General features: G+C 45.3%; 1 protein-coding gene across 3 annotated transcripts in view; it reads left to right on the top strand.

The window, feature by feature from the left end:
* The window catches only part of ASTN2 (astrotactin 2), an 851,408-nt gene that overhangs the window by 413,383 nt on the left and 416,596 nt on the right, over nt 1–21,429 (top strand). The window lies entirely within an intron of this gene.

The following is a 21,429-nucleotide window of genomic DNA, read 5'->3' as shown; positions in this document are numbered from 1 at the left end:
ATGAGCCAAAATCAATAGTCAGACGTTTAACTGACTGAGCCATCCAAGCACCCCTCCAATTTTCCTTTTAAAATTGGCTTATAAATAGCCCCTCATTTGGAACTGAGAATCATGCCTTACCACCCTACTCCTTGTGATTGTGCTCAGTTGGCTTTGGGCCATTCTGAATCAGGATGTTATCAGTATGTCTGTGGCATCTTGATAGGAAGCTGTCAAACCCAACACCTTGGGTTGCGTTTGGGTTGGTCTCTGCTTTGCAATCTGTTTATCCCCACCTTCTCAACTGTTCATGGACAGATGAACCTAGCATGATTTTTCAGGTTGTTGATATTTCCCAAAAGAGGTAGTTTTAAAAAAAGAATAGTTTGTTAAGGGGTAGCGCTTAGGAAATGAAGTGATAATTATTAAGAACTAAGGTGGTTTTACCATACACATTTTCATGGCAAATTACTGTTATTTCTATTTTGGATAGACTCGAAGTCAGTGAGGCTTCAGTAAAGCATGGGCTGTGGTTTATCTGCATTGCATATTTTCAAAGATGGAGCAAAGACCATCTGGTTGAAGAACTACTCTCACGGAGACCCAGTGACCTTGTTTGAGGTCTCCCCTAGCTCTCTTCTGAGTTCTGTACTGTTGACGTTGAATTTGTAGTTTCAGTGAAACTACAAATGTCAGACTGGCTGATGATAACACTCCCTCTGGAGTTGAATGGGTCTGGCTTAGAATTCCATCTCTACCATGTATGGACTGGCCAAATCTAACTTGCTAACTTTCCATTTTCTTAACTACATGTGGATATTAATAGTGCCTTTTTCACATAGTGTAACAATAATAATAACCCCTAGCCATTAATTATTTACTACATGCCAAACATTTTGCTAACATTATCCATGATATTCTTATAACAACCCCTTAGGGTGATGTGATGTGATTATTATTTTAATCCAGATTTTTAAAAAATCTGAGGCATAAGGGCAATGCCTTCACCAGTAAATGATAAAGCCAAGGTTCAACTCCTCACCTCTTCAGCTCTAGAACCCATGTTCTTAACTATTTTATTGAAACATCTCCCAAGAGTTGTAATTATTGAATAACTTAAGATATGTAAGCACTGGTATATAATGTTTTCCCAGTGTTGTATTATGCCAAGGTTCACTGAATTGAATTCCAACTACAGTAGAGTTCAAGTAGAAACTGGTGATGGTGGGGAAGGCAGAATCGGGGAGGTTTATGCTATGGAGGTCTGTAGAGAATGACCATAATCCACAGCATGACTCAGCTGCTTTTTCTGATCCAATCTGAATTATACCGAATGGCAAGCCAGGCAAAATAGGGCCCAGAATATTCATCTATAGTGACTCTAAAACATCTTTGGAAATGTAAAAAAAAAAAAAAAAAAAATTGAAAAAAATTGAAAAAAGTGTTAAGTACTAGCATGCATTTCAGAGAGAATATTTTATGTCTTCAGAAGGAACATAGCAGTAAATTGAAAGAGTTGAGAGCTTCAAGGGGCACGAGCCAGTAACAACGAGATGCTTCTTCTCAACTCCTGCTAAGAACGTTGTGCCTGGTTACATGGAGCACACCCTCGTACCAACTTGGGGCCAGAATAGAGCTGTTCAGGTTGGGAGAGAGGGATGGTGTTTTGCAGCAATGGGTAATCCCTCTCAACCCGTTCTTTACAAACCACTAAGCTTCTCCTTAAAAAAAAGTACACAAATATTTGAAGAATATTTGGTTTGATTAGGGCACTAGATTGTTATCCTGCTTGGGGTGCCTACATGCATTCTTCTGGTCTTAGAGCAAGAGCAGACAGCCCTTTATGTCTTACCTTCATCTTACCTCCCACCAATGCCCATTGGCTTCCCTGCAAGGGAGGATAAAAGATTGTAATCATTACCATTCAAAGAAATCGTGCTATGGAGGTTGAGTTTTCCAAGCTGCACTAATAAAGCTCATTTGACATGACATTGGCCAGGCAAGTGATCATCGGTGTTTAAAGAATTAATAAGTTCCAGTCAGATGATGTGTTAGAAATTAATAAATAATAGACCATAATTATAGATAGCCAATAATAAGCCAGAGAATCACATCCAAGAGATGAGAGGAGAGACTGTCCCAAAGCCAAGTCAGAAAGGAAAAAGATAAGCATATAACATATATAATAAAATTTAAAGATGCTTTGCCTATTGATTTTTGTTCTTGTTATGTTTTAGTTTATGGCAAGTTATTTGAAAAGTACAGAATCTCACACTGTGGAAGGCAGAGCCATTTCGCCATCAAACGTATGGGCTCTGGGAACCCTGGGTGGCTCAGTCAGTTAAGCATCTGCCTTAGGCTCAGGTCATGATCCCAGCGTTCTGGGATGGAGCCTTGCCTCAGGCTCCCTGCTCAGTGGGAGTCTGCTTCCCCCTCCACTCCCCACTGGTGCTCTCTCTATCTCTCTTTCTCTCAAATAAATAAATGAAATTTTAAAAAATATATAGGCTCTTTCCGGTTGGGTGGCTAAATTTAAAACAATAATGATAATAAATGTTTTGTGAGCAGTAGAGCACCTGGAACTCTCAGACGTTTATAGTGGGAATATAAGTCAGTATGACCAGTATGTAATATGGGCAGAATCTCCTGGAGTTGAATGTCCACATATGGTGTAACCTGTCAGTTCCACCTCTAGTAACATACCTAGCAGAAATAGTGTGTATATGTACCACAAGTAATACATTCAAGAATGCTAACAGCAGCATTCATTTATACTGCCAAAAAAGGGTGGAAAAAAAACCCATGAATACCCATCGGTGACAAAACAGAAACTAAGTCACGAAATGGTCATACAATGGAATACTACTAATGATGAGTATTACCCAGAACAACCACCCCACCCATAGCCGTCCCTGAATCTCCCAAACATAATACGGAGTTACGGAAGGCACATAAAAAGCATGTTTGCGTGAAGATCAAGAACAGTAAAAATAAATCTGTGCCGTTAGAAGAAATGATAAGGATTACTTTTGGGTGAGAGAGAGGGCAGTGATTGGTGAGAAGCTTGGCAATTTATGTGATGCTGACAATGTTTGATCTCTTGATCTGGGTGGTGGTTTTATGGGTATTTTCACCGGTAAGCATTCACCAAGCTGTACAGATATGATTTATACGCTTTTTTCTATATATGCTATATTTTGATTAAACATACAGCTTATTATGTGAGGCAGTTTTCTTTTTAAAGCATAGGATACAGGAGCCTAACTGAACTGCCTGAGTCCAAATCCACAGCTACCACTTGCTTAATGGAAGAGGTTTCTGGAGATGTGTTTCTCCTTGTGGATAATGTAGCCAGAAGATTATACCACGCAGGGGTGTGTTGAAAATCAAACGACATGATACATTGTAAACACTGAGTTTGGCACTTGGGGAATTTTCTAGAAGCATTAGTATTATGTTGGTTGTTACCGTAGCATAGTCTAACAGATTTTTGTTCTCTGTCTTTTTAATTCTTTTCTCCTCCTTTTGCTAAAAGGCTACATCAAGTCTTAAAACCCATAGTGTCTTAGTATTGAAAACTCACATTAATTCCTTTGCCATGTTTGAGGAAGATTTAAGGGAACTTCCCAGGTCTGGTATGGTGTGGGAGGTCTGATGGCTTTATGGGTATGGATATGCGTGCAGAAGGAGTGACGGGGCACATGGACAGTACACACAGAGTGCGTGGGGGTGGGTTGGGTTGGAGAAGTAGGAAGCAATTCCTGACCAAAGGAGTTAAGAACATATTTGCAGGAGAGAACATTAGCAATTAACCTTGAATTGTGGAGAGATTTGGGCTATGTAGAATCTAAGGCAAGAGGTAAGGCTTTCACGTCTGAGGAGTTGAAGGGCCAAAGAAGAGAAATGTCCCCAGGGGCACAGCTCCCATGCTCCAGCCTGTCCCAGCGGGAAGCTGCTGGGAATGAGATTTTCAGACACTAATGAGGTTAGCCTCAAAGGTGGACAAGGGAGGGCTAGTTAAATGGCATACAGCCTCCTTTCAATTCTAAAAACCTTGGATGGGCCCCTTCTGTGTGCCAGGCACTGTGCCAGGTACCCTAGGAATACAGAGATAACAAGGCCCACCTCTGCTTTTGGGAATCTCTGTAGCCAGGAGCACAGAACGAGATACTGACTTAAGAGATGAAATAAAAGATCCTCGTGGAGAGAGAAGCATGGCAAACAACACTTATTTCTACACACTGAGCCTTCTTCACAATTTCACCCAGAGCCGATTCTTCTTCTACGGGAGATACAAGAATAGCTATTATAGTTGGAATAATAATCATCCACAAAGTCCAGCTTCCAGAGCCCCTCAGTGATTTTTCTATGATCTCAAATCAATGGAAATGAAACAGTGAACTACTGTTAATTCCTGCACAATTTTGAAAGAATAATGGAATATCAGAATGAACGCTCACGCCGCTCACTTGGTGACGGTTTCCACATTGAATTAGTTCAGAATAAAATTAGGAATGGTTCCTTGTTCCTTTGGCCTTTCAGTTCCAAGCCCTAAGAGCTTACTGAACACCTACTATACACCAGGCTAAGTATTGAAGCTAGAAAAATGTTCTAACAGAGATCCCAGTGCATTCGCTGAGACAAAATTGCAAACAAAAAGATGTCATACTTGGTGACCGTGGAAGAGGATAGAGGGAAAGATCAGGACAGAGGAAGAACACAAGGGTGGAGGGGAGTAAGCTCCCCTGAGAATGAAAAGGAAAGTCGTACAGAGGACAGACCTCTGAGCCACACTGGGAAGTATGGGCAGGAAGTCATGGGGTCACTTGTTCTCAGTGTGTGGTCCCTGGACCAGGGAGCATCCGCATACCTGGAAACTTGTTGGGAAGACACATTTTCTGACTCTAATCTTGGAGACTGATAATGACCCCCAGCGTATCAGCACCAATTCCCAGCACCTGTAAATGCCACCTTATTTGGAAAAAAGGGTCTTTGCAGAAGTGTTTAAGCCCCTTAAGGTAGTCTGATTATCCTGGATTCTGTGGATGGGCCCAAAGTACCATAACATTCACAAGTATCCTTATAAGACGACAATGTTGTAATGCTTTACTGAAACGAGCTCATTGAATTTTTACCCATTATTAGCTCCAGTTAATGCAGCAGGAAGTTAAGGCACAAAGAGGTCACTGACGTAACTTGCCAACTGAAGCAGCAGACTCACGATTCGAATCCAGAGAGTCTGACACCTGACTCCGTGCTGCTCTTCTCCAGGCTGTGATTCCCTGTTTATCCTGTTTGACGGCATCTGGCAGTATTCCGAACCAGTGGCAGAGTGCTCCAAATAGCCAGACCTGGGCCACCGACCCACCCTTGAATCTGGCGAGAGTGCGGGCTCTTTACCACGTGGATCGAGAGTATAGGTTGGATGGTTCCCTAGAGGGAGATCAGGACAGGCAGTGGATGGATGCTGGACAAAACCCCCAGGTGTTCTCTCCATGGACAAAGCATGGGGTATGGGAGAGGCATGCCTTTGGCTTACTGTCTCTGGAGTGTGGTGCCAGGCGGCAGCGAGAAGAGGGGAGGAAACAGAAAAGCTGTGCTATCTTCCTCCTCCTCTCTCCCTCCTCTGTGGGCCACCGGGCTTCGCAGAATCAGCAGAATCCCGAGGGCACTTGAAGAGTGCGCCCCCTGCAGGAGCTCCTGGGTGAATGCTCCAGATCCCAGAATCTGGCTTTTGCTCAGACACCACCCCCAGTCAGATGCAGTGTGCTCTGGCAATGCGGGGTGGGCGTCCTAAGGTGACACCCTCAACAGAAGCACTCCGGATACTTCCGTGTGTGATGGACCCTGTGCTGGTTCTAGAAATAAAAAGATCACAAAGGAAAGAAGCAGTTGGAAAGAGAGCAGGGCTGGAATTCTACAGAGCCGGATGTGAATCTTGGAGCATAATCTGTGACCAGAGTTCTTTGGGTCAAGTAACTTTCCTTCTTCCCTGCAATTTCCATTTCTGAACCTGGAAGATAGACAGGGTTGTGTTTTCCTCACATGGTTGTGAAGATGACAACTAGTATAGGTTATCTAGTACAGCCTCTTATATGCAACCGGTATTCAATGAGTCAAGTGTTTTAGAAGTTTTATAGACATTATATTATAAATAAGGGAGAAACCATACAATGCAGTGGGATCAGGTGACAAAAGACGTAGTTCGTGGTACAGGAGCAGTACAGAAAAGGGAGAGGTGTGCATACTGGATCAGGTAGGCATCAGTGGCCGAGGCTGGGTGGGCAGGAAAGGTTAAGAGTAGCAGGGCATTGGGATATGTATGGTAGGCAGGAGTAAGGCAGGTGACACGTTACAATGGGGCACCTGGAAGGGAAGGCCTGGCAAAGCAGAGTCTGGGTTGGGCGGAGTCCCTTGATGTAGGGTTTATATTGTTCAGAACTCAAGGTGCCTTCCTCCTGTTGCAGGTGGGTCAGACTCAGACTTCTTGCCTTTGCCTTCCTCGTAACCTCAGCAGATTTTATTAATCATGGTGGTGTGTATATATGCATGGTCTTGAAGTGTATCCCAGTGGGGTCATTGAGACAGGAGTGGGCTTCCCCAGCCCTCAGTATGCAGAATCTACCCCATCATGCTTCACCCACTTCCCCTTCTCACCAATTACTCACAGGGTGTCCTTTCCCAAAGGGCAGGACAACTTCAATAGGCAGCCTCCTTCCCCACTTGAAACATAGAAAAGAGGATACTGACCAAAGGGAATAGTGTGGGTTCTGGAGCCAAACTGCCTGAGTTCAAATCCCAGCCCTATTACTCACTAGCTGCCCTTGGGCAAGTGACTTAAACTTCCCCAGTCACGGTTTCCTGCCTATAAATGTAAATGAGAATTGCTAGTATATCTTTGGATGTTTTTGAGAACTGAATAACCATTAAACTCTTAGCCCATGGTCTTCAAGAATAATGCCTAATGTCTTGAACCCTTTGTGCCACGCCCTGTCTAAGCCCTTTTTGTGTGCTAGTTCTGACTTCCCACAACTCAAGGATGGGGTCACTATTATTTACAAAGGAGGAAACTGAGGCACAAAACGTTAATTTCTTTGTCCAAAATATTATGAGTAGTGAGTGGCAAAATCAGGACTTAAGCTATCTGGTGACTGCTCAGAATTATTGATTGGGGGAAATCTCTGTAAGACTGAGAGCTGGGCCCGTTGAATTTTCTGTCTTCATCTTTGTTGACCATTTCTTGCATTGAGATTGTGTGTGTGTGTGTGTGTGTGTGTGTGTGTGTGTGTGTGTGTAGGTCTGCTGTGTACTAGTGAAAAATGAAATATGAAATGGGAAAAGGGGGGTCTGGGGGAGCAGAGGTGAGTCTGTCTAGCACTCACAGCTGGGTTCATGGAATCTTCCATTAGCATTTGCCCTGCACCACCACATCCCTCCCTTCTTCTGGAAGGATGAAGCCCCTCTGAGAAGCATTATTTTAAAGGCCTCCACACTCCCACAAATGGACCTACTCCATCCCCACATCTCTTCACATCCTCGCTGCCTGTCACTCAGCCAGTGAGCCTGGAAACATATATATTTTCCCCCATTTCAGTTTAGCGATCATAATAAAAGTGAAGTCTATTAGGATGAGTTTCTGCCCAGGCTCGGTAAATCTCTTCAAACACCATTCAGCACCAGATTTCTGTTAGTCTTTGCCACTGGGGAGGCTGTAGCTTGCACCAATGGTGAGCTCAGGCAGAGGGCCCACGACATAGCCTCTGCTAAATGAAACTCAAATGGAGACTTTGGAATATAAATATTGAAGTGACCCAGGTTGGATAAAGGGGAACCAGTTAGCTAAGCTCCTCTCTTACATGCAGGAGATGCTAAATTATTAAAACTTTAATAAATGTAATAATAAATATTTGATGTTGAATTATAGAAGGCTTTGCAGATACAGTGAATCTGAGAAACGACTTGTTATATCTGCATTAGAAGTTAAACACTTTTCAAATGGGACTTTGGATGTTGAAAGGGGACTGTGGCTTTTTAGATGAAGAGAGACTGAGAAACATGAAAGTGCAATATTTGGCAAGCTCGCTGCGCTGGGGGTCAGGATACCTGGGTCTGAGTCCTGACTTCACACTAAAGACAGCTTTAAGTGGCATGCCTGCCCAGCCAGAGGCCCTCTGCACAACATCTCATATGTGGTCTTTACAGCCATCTTCCAAGGTCATTGCTCCTTTTGTCCACCCACCCCCCCGCCGCCCATTTCACAGAGGAGGAGTTGACATTCTAAGATCTTAAGCAGCATGGATGGTGAGAAGGGTTGGGATTTGAACACAGCCTCTGATCTCAGGAACCTATGACAGCCATGATGCCTTCCTCGTCTACTGCACTGTGTTGAAACCCTTTCTCCTTACTATCAGTTAGCATGTTTTTTGTTTCAGGAGACAGAATCTCAATTCAAATGAGCTTAATGGCAATGGTATTGGAAGCGTACCATGTGAAGAGAGGGAAATTAGCTGAGGCACAGAGGGAGGGGGGTTGAGGCATTACATGACATGAGGATTCTGTCTTGCTTCTGCCTCATCCTATGATGGCTTCTTTCTTTCCTACTGAACAGCTTCATCCTCCTTACTATCCCTCCCACCACTGGCAGGGGTTATGAGAACCATGAGTCCCCAGACTTTTGTACTCTTACCCCCAACAAGTGAATGCTTCTCTTCTGTGAGTTGCAGTTTGAAAAATCCTAGAGAAGAAACCTTATTGGCCTGGCATGGGTTAGAGCTCCCCTCCAGATGAGCCATCTCTGTTTGGGGAGGGGGGTCACAAAGTACAGACACAGCCATGGAAGCAAGGGGGTGGGGACCATGGACTGACATCTACTCCAGTCCATGTCTTCAGAATCCTCCCTGGGCTTCATCTCCTTTACAGATTGGACTGAATCATAGATGGCAGCTATGGGACATCTCACCTGCTAACTCCAGTTAATGGGCTGGGGCTGCCTACGATATTACAGTAGGAAGATTTTGGAGGGTACAGACCAGACTTAGCTGGGAAGAGGGTCATGATCAGCGTATAACGCCAGCTTTCAGTATTGGATAGGAGTTGTCACATAAGGGTCAGGTGTTTGCCAGCTCTGAACTTGGCAGTGTTTAGAAGTCCTCCCAGTTCTATTTCTGATGACTTGAGGGTTGTGTTCCCCAGTAAAATGAAGAGAGATTTCTGGTTGCTGAGATGCAGGAGTTAGATATGTCATGTGGATGGAGATATTGAGGATGAATTAGAAATGGAGCTTACTGTCTATCTGTTTTTATCCATCTATCTGTTATCTTGGGGGGTATATTTGGATAATTTCATCTTGGTTTCAACAAGTTTCCTGAAATAGATTTCTGGCTTGAGGCAGAGTTGAGGCCTCCATATAGGTGCTTCCTAGATGCTGTCTGGCACTCTCATTGTCACTTGTAATGTATTAAAAATGGAACACTCTAATTTAAGCTGTAAACAAACCACCCACATTACAAGGGTCTCAAACTTCATCTTAGAATTCCAAGGGCATGTTGACATAATTACAAGCTCACCAATGGAAGTGACCTTCTGAGTCATTTTTTTCCATCTCCATGCCCTTGCATGGACGGTTCTAGGTCAACAGAATCCACCCTCTGCCTACACGCGTCTCATGGCCTCCCACTGTGTTGTCTGCCATGTTCTCACAATGGGCTCACAATATTCTCTTTGATATCCTTGCTCTGGTGTCACCTAAATCAGCCAGGCTTTAAATTACTCAGACAGCAACTCAGGGATACTGATCGCCAAGATAAATTAAATTAAGCAATCATTTTGCCTTCTAAGAACCACTCATTGGAGTTGAGTAGGATCACCCATTTCTCTTAGTGCATCTTACTCTGCCAGATAAGTCCCATTTCCCCCTTTTACCCAACATGCACATACATGCACCAATGCAGTCTGGTCTGGAAGATGATTAGGATATTTCTCTAATGAACTGATCTGGATATCAGACTTCTTGATATTAGATTGGATTGGACTTTTCCCCCCCTCACTCACCAAGGAAACCAATATCAAAGAGGGTCCCAGCAAAAGCAGGTGGGTTGCTCAAGGTAGGGAAGGTTTAAAAGGGGGCTATTTACAGAGTTGGGGGGAAGTTCTAGAAAAGCAATAATGGGTATGCAGTAGACTGGCTGGTGTCAGTGGGTTAAGATTGGGGTGAAGTTACCAGAATCTGGAGAAAGAATCGCATGGAAAATCCTGCCTGACAAGAACTATGGCCTTCATTCAAGAGACAGGAGAAAAGCCAGGGGAAGGAATGTCCCAACATCACTCTACCACTTCCCAGTAGACCTTCTTCTGATGTTCCCTGCCCTCAACCCTGCCATTAGCTGACATGATGGGTGCCCAGAGAAGAGAGTGCATTGGGTCTGTCCACCAAAGTCAGCCTCCTAAGGCCTCAGGCAGGGTAAGGATGAGCTGAGGGCTGACGTGGACAAAAAAATGGAAGCAACTCAGGATCAAATGGACGACCTTTCCATTCTGTCTTCAATGTCCTCAAAATGGGTGTCTCTCTATCTTCCCTGACACTCCCAGGCTCAGACCCGCCCAAAGAGTTCCCTGCTTTCAGTCCCCACTGGATCCCCGTACACATGCTCAATTCAACCTCTGCTCAGACTGGCCAGGGCCTATCTCCTGCTAAAATGATTTAGAGCCCCTCAACTTTCCTTCCCACAGTTTCAAGATCAAACCATTTCAACCAGAATCAAAATTCAAACTGTTTCACCAGGCACATAACACTTCAGAATCTGGCCACCATCCCCTTGTGATCTCATGTCCCACCATGTCCCCATTTGCCATTCCCTCAAAATGCCAGACATATTCCTATCTCATTTTATTCACCCATGTTATTCCTCTGCCTAAAATGTCGTCATATCCCTATAGCCCGCCATGTGCATGGCACACTATACCTCATCCACTACAACCTTGCAGAAGTGGCACTTCACTTCTCTGAGCAAGCTTTGCAGAACATGTCCTCCTTCCGTCCACTGGAGTCATGACCCCCTTCTCCCATTGTGCCTGCCAATTATAGGACGGCCCATTGCTTTGCATTATAGTTAACTGTAGGAGAGTACTCCCAGCCTGCCCCTACCTTGTATCTGGTATGTGTTCCTGGAGGTCAGGGCCTGAATCTTAGCCAGTTCTAGGCACAGTCAGTGCCTCGGAGGAAGGATACAGAACATTTTGATGACCTGAGGTTCATGTGGCTACAGTGGCACAGTCAGGGGGATATTTTCACATTACGCATAAACTGCTCAATGATTTTTTGGTCCTGTTTCTGAGCATCACCCAGCCTCCTTACACATAAATATCCTTAGTGTCAAACATCCATCTTGGAACTTCCTGCCTCCCTGTGTTTATTATAAAATCCATCCTGTCTTAGAGGGGTTCCAAATAATACCAGTACTTTGGGGTTAGGAAATGTAACAAAATTTAAAATAAAAAAAAGGAGATTTCTCTAATTTGAAAGTTTTAAGAAATCCTATGATAAGTGAAGTTGCTACATTGATTTCCTTGGCAGAAGCGTTCCTGAGGACATTAAGATGTTAATGAGCATCAAAAGTCTTTAGGAAGCGGGGTCTGCACACAGTCTCCCCAGTGGTTATCTCAGGAGGTGCAGGCTCAGAACCAGAGTTCCTTGGTACTTCGGGTAGTACCACATTGGCCCACTGAGGTTCACAGGCTACACAAATGACACCAAATATCAGAGAAAGGGGTGGGGGGTGAAGGCACACACATTCCTTGGGAAGGGCAGAGCAGAGGAAAGCTGGTCTCTCTCCAGCCAACTGCTGAGTCAGGTCAGCTGCTGCTGAGTTCCACATTCTGTCTCCTTGACCCTGTAGAAGGCACACAGCCCTTCTGTGCAAGGTGCAAGATTGGATAGAAAGGGCATGTTTGGATAATCCAGAGGAGGGACAAATCCTGGGTGAGTAGAGCTATAGGATCCCCTAGAACTGGCAGGGAAAGAAAAGGAAGTAGCAACAAGAAAAGGCAGTGGAAAAGATTTCTTCTGGCTTTCTACCTTCATAGCAATCTAGCTTTTTTGGAACTCTCATTCAGAATAGCCCAGATATTCATGGCCCAGGCTGTACTGCTGGACGCTCTCACTCAAATCCCAGTAGTGCAACCCCATCTGGGTAAGTGTGGGCAGGGTTTTTTGTTTTTGTTTTTGTTTTACCTTGCTCTGCCTGTTTCCACATTTACAAAATAAACTTAGTTGCCCATCCCATCAGATCGCTTTGAGAATCAAGTGAGTCAACATAAGATGAGTTTGGCACAAAAAATCTTGACTATCATAGGGATCCTTCGTGAGGCTTTTTAAGAAAATGTTGCCAATTCAAAAGGGGTTGTGATTCATGCTCTTTCCAAACTCCATTTTCCCTTCTTGGGACTTAGCCTTCAGTAACTACTCAGTAAATGCATGATGATTGAGTCATTGGAATGTAACCCAAAGTTGCTTCAGAAAGGGATCAGAGATTCATATCGTTGTGCACAACAGCTAAGACCTGGAAACAACTTAAGTGTCCATCCATAGTTGAATAGATAAACAAAAGTGGTACATGCATAGAATGGGCTATTATTCAGCCTTAAAAAAGAAAAGAATTCTGACACCTGCTATAACATGGCTGAACCCTGAGGATATACTAAGTGAAATAAGCCTATCACAAAAGGACAACTACTATACAGTCCCACTTCTACTAGGTACTTAGAGTAGCCAAAAATCCTAGAGAGGGAAGGAGAATGATGGCTGCCAAGGGCTGAATGGAGAGGGGAGTGAGGAGTGGGGGGGTGTTGAAGAGATTTAGAGCTTCCGTTTCCATGATGAAGAAGTTCTGGAGGTGGATGGCAGGGACCGTATCACAGCGAGTATACTGCATGTCACGGAGCTGTGTACTCAAAACAGATGAAGACAGTAAATGATAAGTATAGATTACTACAGTGTTGGTTTTTTTTTTTTTAAGATTTTATTTATTCACTTGATAGATAGAGATCTCAGGTAGGCAGAGAGAGAGAGAGAGGAGGAAGCAGGCTCCCTGCTGAGCAGAGAGCCTGATGTGGGGCTCAATCCCAGGACCCTGAGATCATGACCTGAGCCGAAGGCAGAGGCTTTAACCCACTGAGCTACCCAGGCGCCCCTGTTTTTTTTTTTTTTTTTTTTAAGGAAAAGAAGAATAAGGAAATGGGAGAGAATGGTTTTGGGGGGAAGGGAGAAGCATGCACGGCCATCCCAGCCCGTCCTAGCATGCCCTGCCAGACACCTAACATGCCAGGCATCTTAGGTAGAGAGTTCTGGGAGCAGAGTAAGGGTCCCCAGTGTATCTCTCCCACCTTCCTCCTCTCCAGGGCATCTTTTAGCCCTGCCAGCATCCTCCCACAAACAACAAGACTGGGTTAGCCACACTGAAATGGAACAGCCACAGAAGGTGCCTGACATTTGCACACTGGGGTCGCACATGTGCTGTAGGAGGAATGAGTCCGCTGTAAGGGTGTCCAGTCCAGTGGGGTGAATACGGTGTCTGGAAGGCTTGACAGGAGGTGGTAAGGGAATCTTCACATCCCAGAAGGGCCTGGGCTTGGTGGAAAGATTCTGGTTGCCCATGAAAGCTGAGGTACTAGAGGTCAAAAGAGAAAACCTCGCTTCCCTCATCTGCAAAATGGGCTTTAAAGGCATGATTCAGCTCGCAGGGGAGTTTGGCAATCTCTGGGACTATTTTTTTTTTTTTTAAGATTTTATTTATTTGACAGAGATCACAAGTAAGCAGAGAGAGGAGAGGAAGGGAAGCAGGCTCCCTGCTGAGTGGAGAGCCCGATGAGGGGCTTAATCCCAGGACCCTAATATTATGACCTGAGCCAAAGGCTTTAATCCACTGAGTCACCCAGGCGCCCCTGGGACTATTTTTGGTGGCCACAGTTGAAAAGTATTACTGGCATCTAGTGGGTAGAGGCAAGGACATTACTAACCATCCACGATGCACAGTTAACCCCTTCTCATAAGGAATTGCCCAACTCCCAACGTCCATAAAGAATTATCCAAACCTGAATTTCAATAGTGCCAAGATTGGGAAACCATACCTTAGATGAAGTTATATTATCCCCATTGAACAGATGAGAAACTGAGGCTCAGGGGGTAGAATTTCAAATTCATGGTCCTTCCATTGCATCCTTCTAGAGACCCGGTTCCAAAGGGGCAAGGGTTTATACGGTGCAGATTAGGAAGCCCCTATATTAAGCGCAGAGACACACCCACATGCATAGCCTTAGCCCAGGGAGACAGGAGGAAGAACTGGCCTCAAGAATAAGACTTCTGGTCCCCGGATTGAGCATCAGCCCCAGGCTTTTGGAACCCTTCCCGCTGCTCTGAAAGGAGCTCTACAGAGCCCAGCTGGGCTGCAGGGTCCAGGGCCCGGTGCCTGTGGGGCGAGGAGGAGCATCGCAGGCAGGTCTGATAGCAACCTGCTCCTCCAAAGTGAGCCAGACGCATCCCGCCCTCCCCGGCTGTGACGGATTTTGAACATTAAAAAAAAGTTTACAATCCCAGCCGGGCAGGCATAAATCACCATGCCTCTGTGCAGCAGCCGCAGACGTGACTTATGGCCCCATCGCCATGGCAACGGGAGCACAGCCTGCACACACACAAAAGCGCTGCTCCCGCCTGACAGGCCTGTGCGGGGCCCTGATGGAGAGGCAAGTGTTCCGGAGAAAGGATGTATTCTCCGGAACTCACTGCCCATTTGTCTTCATTCCACACCGGAACGAGCCCCTTGCTCTTTCTCTCCTATCCCCATCCCCAGCCAACAGGTTGTTTTCCTCCCTCTCCTCGGCGTGGGAAGGTGTTTTCTTCTTTTTAACCTGTGCTCCCAAAGGCTTGCAGGAAAGACCCCAATTAGAGCCTGCAAAGACCCCAATGGGTCTGCCTGGCCAGCCTTGCCCCTCCTGCCCCACCCCCCACCCAGAACCCGGAGCTGTCAGGATAGCTCCCACGTGTCGAGCACCAGGCCCTATGGGCACCTTGCAAGCATTTCCTCTGCAACACTGGCAAATAGGTCTCTTAGATTTTCTTCCCACCTCCCTAAGCCTGCCCTCTGAGTCAGTCGTCCTCTGCATGCAGCTGGAGTGGATTCCTTGGGATTACAAACCTGCTTCAGACCCTCCCCTTGTTCCCCTTGCCTGTTGTCAGGAAGGTAGAGCTCAAACTTCTCAGTGTGACCCACAGCCTTGGGCATCTGGCCCTGCTTCTGTCTCCAGCCACATCCCCAAGGTCCCTTCTCCAGGCCCAGCCTTCTAGAGTGTTTTCGGTTCCCCATGCTTCTTGTTCTTCCTGCCTAGAACACAGGCATCACCTGCCCCTTCATCTGGCTGTCTTGTACTCATCCAACAGAACTGGTGTAGGCCACCTCCTCCAGGAAGCCTTTTCTGATCCTGCAAGCCCTTTTTCCATGCATGTCCATAGCACCTGACATCTCCCCCATGTCACACTCAACTTCATACAGTGCCACTGCTGTTCAGTGAGCCCTACTCCATTGTCCAGTCACCATTTCCTTCTCTGGGCACTGCTGTCCCTCCTCACATCACTTCTTTCACTCCTAAACTTCTTAGGTTAAGGCTCCACATGGTACCCAAGGGATATATTTTTTTTTCCCCAACACAGAAACCTGGTTATGTCATTCCCTTGATTGAACCCATTCTATGGGCCCCTCATAACCCTTATAAGAAGCCCAAACTCCTTGTCTTCTCTCTGCACCTTCAGCCCACACCCCCACTGTACTCTGTGCCTGGACGCCTGGCTTTGGTTCATTTCTAGGTGTCTTGTATGCACGCTTGTCTCCAGGCCTTTATTGAACCCAGAATATCTGCCCCTCCCCACCAGTTTCCAATGAATACAACTACTTCTACTCATCCCTCAGGCTTTTGTCTATATGGTTCTTATTCCAGAAGGCCATGTGTTAACCTCTTTAGATAAGGGTGAGTGGCTCTCAACACTGACTAATGCATGTAACCTGGTGATTTTTTTTTTAAATCATGGATGCATGCCAGAACTAACTGGTGGAAGAGGAACAGGGTAGGGCACCTGGGTGCTTTAGTCAGTTAAGCATCTGACTTGGTTTTGGCTCAGGTTATGATCTCCCTGGTCATGGGATCGAGCCCCGTGTCCAGCTCTGTGCTCAATGCAGGGTCTACTTCAAATTCTCCCTCCCGTTCCTTTCTACCCACTCACTCACTCTATCTCAAATATTTAAACCTTAAAAAAAAAAAAAAGGACTAGGATATTTGCATAATCTTGAAAATATCTCTCCAGAAGTAAGCTCCTAATACGACACACTGAGAAAACCAGACGTCACTTCTGGAGTATTCCTACCAAAAACACACAACCTGAATGTCATCATGAGGAAACATGAGATAGACCCACATGGAGGGGCATTCCACAAAAGAGCTGTTTTATGTCTTTAAGAATGTATAGGTCACCAAAGACAGAGCTGGCTGTGGAGCTGTTCCAAATTAAGAGAACCCCAAAAGACTGACAACTGAGTGCAGTGTGTGAGCTAGGATTTTCTTTCTCTCTCTCTCTCTCTCTCTTTTTATTCTTTCAGCTTTAATGAGGTATAATCAACAAATAAAATTGTGGTATATTGAAAGTGTACACATAATGAGTTGATACACATTTACATATTGAAAGGATGCCCACCAAGCTGGGATTTTCTTTTGTTATAAAGAACATTAGTGGGGGGTGCCTGGCTGGCTCAGACAGTGGAATATGTGGCTCTTGATCTCGGGGTTTTGAGTTTGAGCCCCATGTTGGGTATAGAGATTACTTAAAAATAAAATCTTCAAAAAAAATCAGTGGAATACTTGAAGAATTGTGTATATTAGGTGATAGTAAGGCATCAAGATAATCTCCTGATGTAAATAGTTGTATTAGAAAAGTTACAGAAGACAGTGTCTTTGGGTTTGGAAAATGCACATTGAAGTATTAAGAGCAAAGGGACATCATGTCTTTGACTTGCTCTCAAACAGTTAAGAAGAAATAATGTATGTCTCTACCATGCAAATATACAGATCACGCATATTCACCCTTGCACACATTCCGTATCCAGAGAGCGAGAGAGAGTGGAAAGAGGAAAAGAGGAGAAAAGTTGGGATATAGGAGTCCTTCAGCTTTGTTCCTCTTTTTCAAGATTGTTTCAATTATTCTAGGTTCCTGATATTTTTGTATGAATTTTGGGGTGAGCTTGTGCATTTCTTAAAAAAAAAATATCTACCGGGATATGATAGGGACTCACTGACTGTAGATGAGTTTGGTGAATGTTGCTACCTTAACAGTATCAAATGTCTTAATCCATGAACATGGGATGTTTTCCCATTTATTTAGACATTCTTTATTTTCTTTCAGCGTTATTTTAGTTTTCAGTGCACAAATGTTTACACTTTTGTGAAGTCTACTTCTAAGTGTTTTATTCTTTCCTGTGCTATGGGAAATGGAATCCTATTCTTAATTTAATTCTCAAAGTTTTTGTTGTTAGTGTATAGAAATACAATTAGCTTTTGGACATTGACTTTGTATCCTGAAACCTTACTGAGCTCATCATTAATTCAAACTCTGTGTATGTGTGTGTGTGTGTGTGTGTGTGTGTGGGAGAGAGAGAATTCCTTAGGATTCTCTATATCTAAAATCATGACATCTATCAAAACAGTTTTATTTTTTCTCCAATCGGGATGCCTTTTATTTCATTTTTTCATGGCTAATTTCTCTGACTACAACCTTCACTACAATGCTAAATGGAAGCGGTGAGAGTTATTCTTAAACTTTTCTGCAGGTCTGATATTATGCTAATGTAAAAAGTTTTAAAAAACATAAATTTTGAAGGCCCTACTTTAGGAATCCTGATGTGTTTGGTCCAGGTTGGCATTCAGGCAACAGTCCCTTTGAAAAGCTTCCAGTTGATAGGAATGTACGGCCAGGATTGAGAAGTTCTGGATCAGCCTCTCGGAAAAGAGGCCTTTGTCCCCCCGCCATAGCATGTGTCCTAGTTGACTGATTACTTATTTAGGCTTCCAATTAAACTGCAAATCCTGTATGAGCAGGGATGGTTTCTTTCTTGCTCACCATTATATCCACAGCAATAATACCTAGTAAAGAACAGACTGGGGGAAGAAATGACAGTTGGTAACCCTCACCTCAACCCCCTGCAAATTATAACACTGGCCCATTTTATAGAAGAAAAAACGAGGCTCAGGAAGGGCAAACAACTTACTGAAAGATCACACCAGTTCAGTCATAGAGCGGAGGTGGGTTCGCGTCTGTGCCCACACAGATCCAAAGCTGTGGCTCATTCCACCTTTATCTAACGGGGTCTCAGTCACACTCCTGGGGGGACACGTGACCTCTCCAAGCTCCCACAGTGGCCAAGTCAAGAACGTCTGACTCTGAGCCCATCTCACAGCCCTCTCTGTGCCGCCAGAATTGCCAGAAATACCTGAGTTTCAGTTTCCCCCATTCAAAACTGAATGACTCACCCCACCTGGTAGTTATGAGGCACAAATGACTGAGGATCAACCACGCAGTGCGGAGAACGCAGCACAGGGCACTCAGGACATCTTAAACAGGACACTGAATGTCTTCGTTAAGAAAGAAAGAGAAATATCCCTATAGGTGGCAGCTCCCCTATAGGACCCTGAGAAGCTTCTCAACATGCCTGTTGGCCAACCACCCAGACTCTAGAATTTGGGCCCTAAGCAGGGCTTGAAAAAGTCTCACTGGAAACTGGGGAAGCAGACATGAGCCCCAAACTCCTCTGGGCCTCCTTGCCTTCCTCTGAGCAGGTACCAGGCCCTCGAAAACCCCTGGGACCACCCGAAATATCGGGAGGTTGGCTTGGTTGGAGTGTCTTAATGGTCTGCTCTCTAGCCAAAATGATTCCTAGCAGGAAAGGCAAGGGTTCTGGCATCGAGCAGGTTTGGATTCAGTTCGGACTCTAATGCAGCCTCTCTATGGCCATGGGCACCTCACTTAACCTTGCTCTGCCTCCTTTTCCTTCATCAGGGAAATGGGATAATGATACCTTCCTTTCAGCTGTAAAAAGTCAATGACCCTGCACACTGATGTCACACAACCGGCGGTTAAAAAATGTTGTTATTTGCCTTGGTGAGCGGAAGGGTTGAAGCCATAAACTGCCCTTCCAGGAGGAGGTATTTGTGGAGGGCCCATGGGGCCAGAAATGGAGGAGATATGATAGACAGATGACTCTGTCCCTTCTCTTCAGAGCAGGGATGCTGAGGGACTGAGATGATGTGGGGCTGGCCCACTGTCATATGGTGGGATAGTGGAACAGGCCACCTGGGTCCCTGTCAAGGGGCCTTTCTCATTGTATGAGGCGGGATCTCCATGGCCCAGGTCAGCAGAGATGTCCTGTTTTCTGGAGTCACCAGAGGCTGAGCAGGAACTGGGCCCTTCATGCGAGGTTGTAATCAAAAGCAGCCTTGAGCCTTGGGGAGGCGGCTGCAAAGACTGGTGCTCCGCCAGCTGAGGCAGAGGCTTGAAGCCAGTATCGGTAGCCCTGGGCTCCTGACAGCAGGTGTGGATGATGAATGGGCAGCTTAACGTGATGGAGCAAATTGATCATTGCATCACCGACCACAACTTATTCATTTCTGCAAAGAGGGCAATTCATTACCCTGCATGTCACACTGCCCATGTCATCGCCAGAGATAAAAGCCCGAGGCCTCACAGCCTGTGCCTCTCAGCACATCTCACCTCTTCTTAATGGGAGGGCAAGGATGCTGAAATAGAGCGTTGGATTCTCAAGGCTGCTCCGAGGTCCTTCTTTGCCTGCCCAGAGCCCCAGGGGCCATTTCTCTTCCACCGGCAAATGAAGAAGAACAAATCTCAGCGGCTTTGGAAGCAAACAACAAGAGCATCTTTAAGGCTAGACTTGGACTTGTTAGAGCATGATGTTGAGAAGGATTCTGAAGCTGCATGTGGGCTCAAAGAAAGTGAAAGCCATAATCGCTGGGTGATGTGTGCAGTGAGTCTAGAATAGGGAGTCAGACATATACCGCGTGTAACCCTCCCTCCAGAGATGGTGGGACTATTGTCATATAACTCTCAAATTCTCTCAGATGCTCCATGGCACTGGGAGTGAACTAGAAGGCAGTTAATAATGGGGAATGCATAATGGACAGTTAATGAGCACTTAACACATTCTTCTATCCAGCTGTGCCACAGCTCTCCCCCACTGTAGCGCAACCCCCGGGTTTGTCCAGATAAATTCCTTGCTAAGTTGCAAGAAATGTACCGCAAATACCAGTCCAGTCGCTGAAGTTGTTCTGGCTTGTAATATTTGAAACTGCATGGTCTCAACCCAGGTTTTAAATAATTTGCAAAAAAAAAAAAAAAAAAGCCCTAATAACAGTCAAATTACTCAAGCTTGAAAATATCTTCTCTCCTAATGGGATTTTTTTTTTTAAAGAATATAGTGTATTCAAAGTTAGAAGTAAAATCCCAGTCCTCACTTGAATTCAGAAGTACTTTCTGGAGTGGAAGAGAGAAAAGTGGGATTGTAGTTCACTTGCTGATGAAAACTTGCACACACAGTTCCCCATTGCCTACGTCTCTGAACCTCTGCCTGTAAATCAACCACTGGGCTTCGTCCGCATCTGCCTCTTTCCCAGTGATCCCCAGGATATGGCCCTTCCTGCCTGCGTTCTGGATCCCATGCCCTCAGGTCTATTGAAGGTCCTTGTCCTATTGATCGTGCCCTCCGTGTCCTTGATCTTTGCAATAGGAGCCAGTCTGGTTTCACAGTCCGTCTACAAGCCAGCCCTTAACAGCTTAACTGTAAATGGGAACCTAGAGGTGCTCATGACTGGAGATGACTGGCAGAGATGGGCTCACATATGGCAGTATCCAGAGAGACAAGGTCTCTCTCTCTCCCTCCCTTTCTTATCTCATCTCCTGTCTCTGTGCTGACCACATATTCCCATGTCCTCCATAAGGTATGGGACATGAGCACCAGGAACTCTGGAGACATATGCTTACACCCGGAACATAAAGGAAACAGAATTTCTTTTCTTATGGCTGCTGTATAAAATCCCAGGGAAGAATTGGTATTGGCCCAGCCAGGTGCATACTCTCTTTTCTGGGATGAGTACTGCTAAAGGGGCTTGGGTGCTCTGATTGGTCCAATCTGGCATATGCTGTGGCCAGGACCATTAGATACTCACATAACTCTTCCCTCCCCTCGCAGCCATGGTGATGTCAGAGGTAATTCTGAAACATTCTCAGCTTAGTGGAAAATAGCTTCCTATATAGAGCCGCGTAGTTCTTAACCAGGGACCGTTTTGTCTCCTTCCCCTGCCCACCCTGCAGGACATTTGGCAATGCCTGGAAATGACTTTGGTGGT

The sequence above is a fragment of the Lontra canadensis genome, unplaced genomic scaffold (assembly GCF_010015895.1).
Source record: "Lontra canadensis isolate GAN:19392208 unplaced genomic scaffold, GSC_riverotter_1.0 scaffold30, whole genome shotgun sequence".
Taxonomy (NCBI): Eukaryota; Metazoa; Chordata; class Mammalia; order Carnivora; family Mustelidae; genus Lontra; species Lontra canadensis.
Note: the sequence above shows the minus strand (reverse complement) of the source record. Positions and strands in the feature narration are given on the sequence as shown.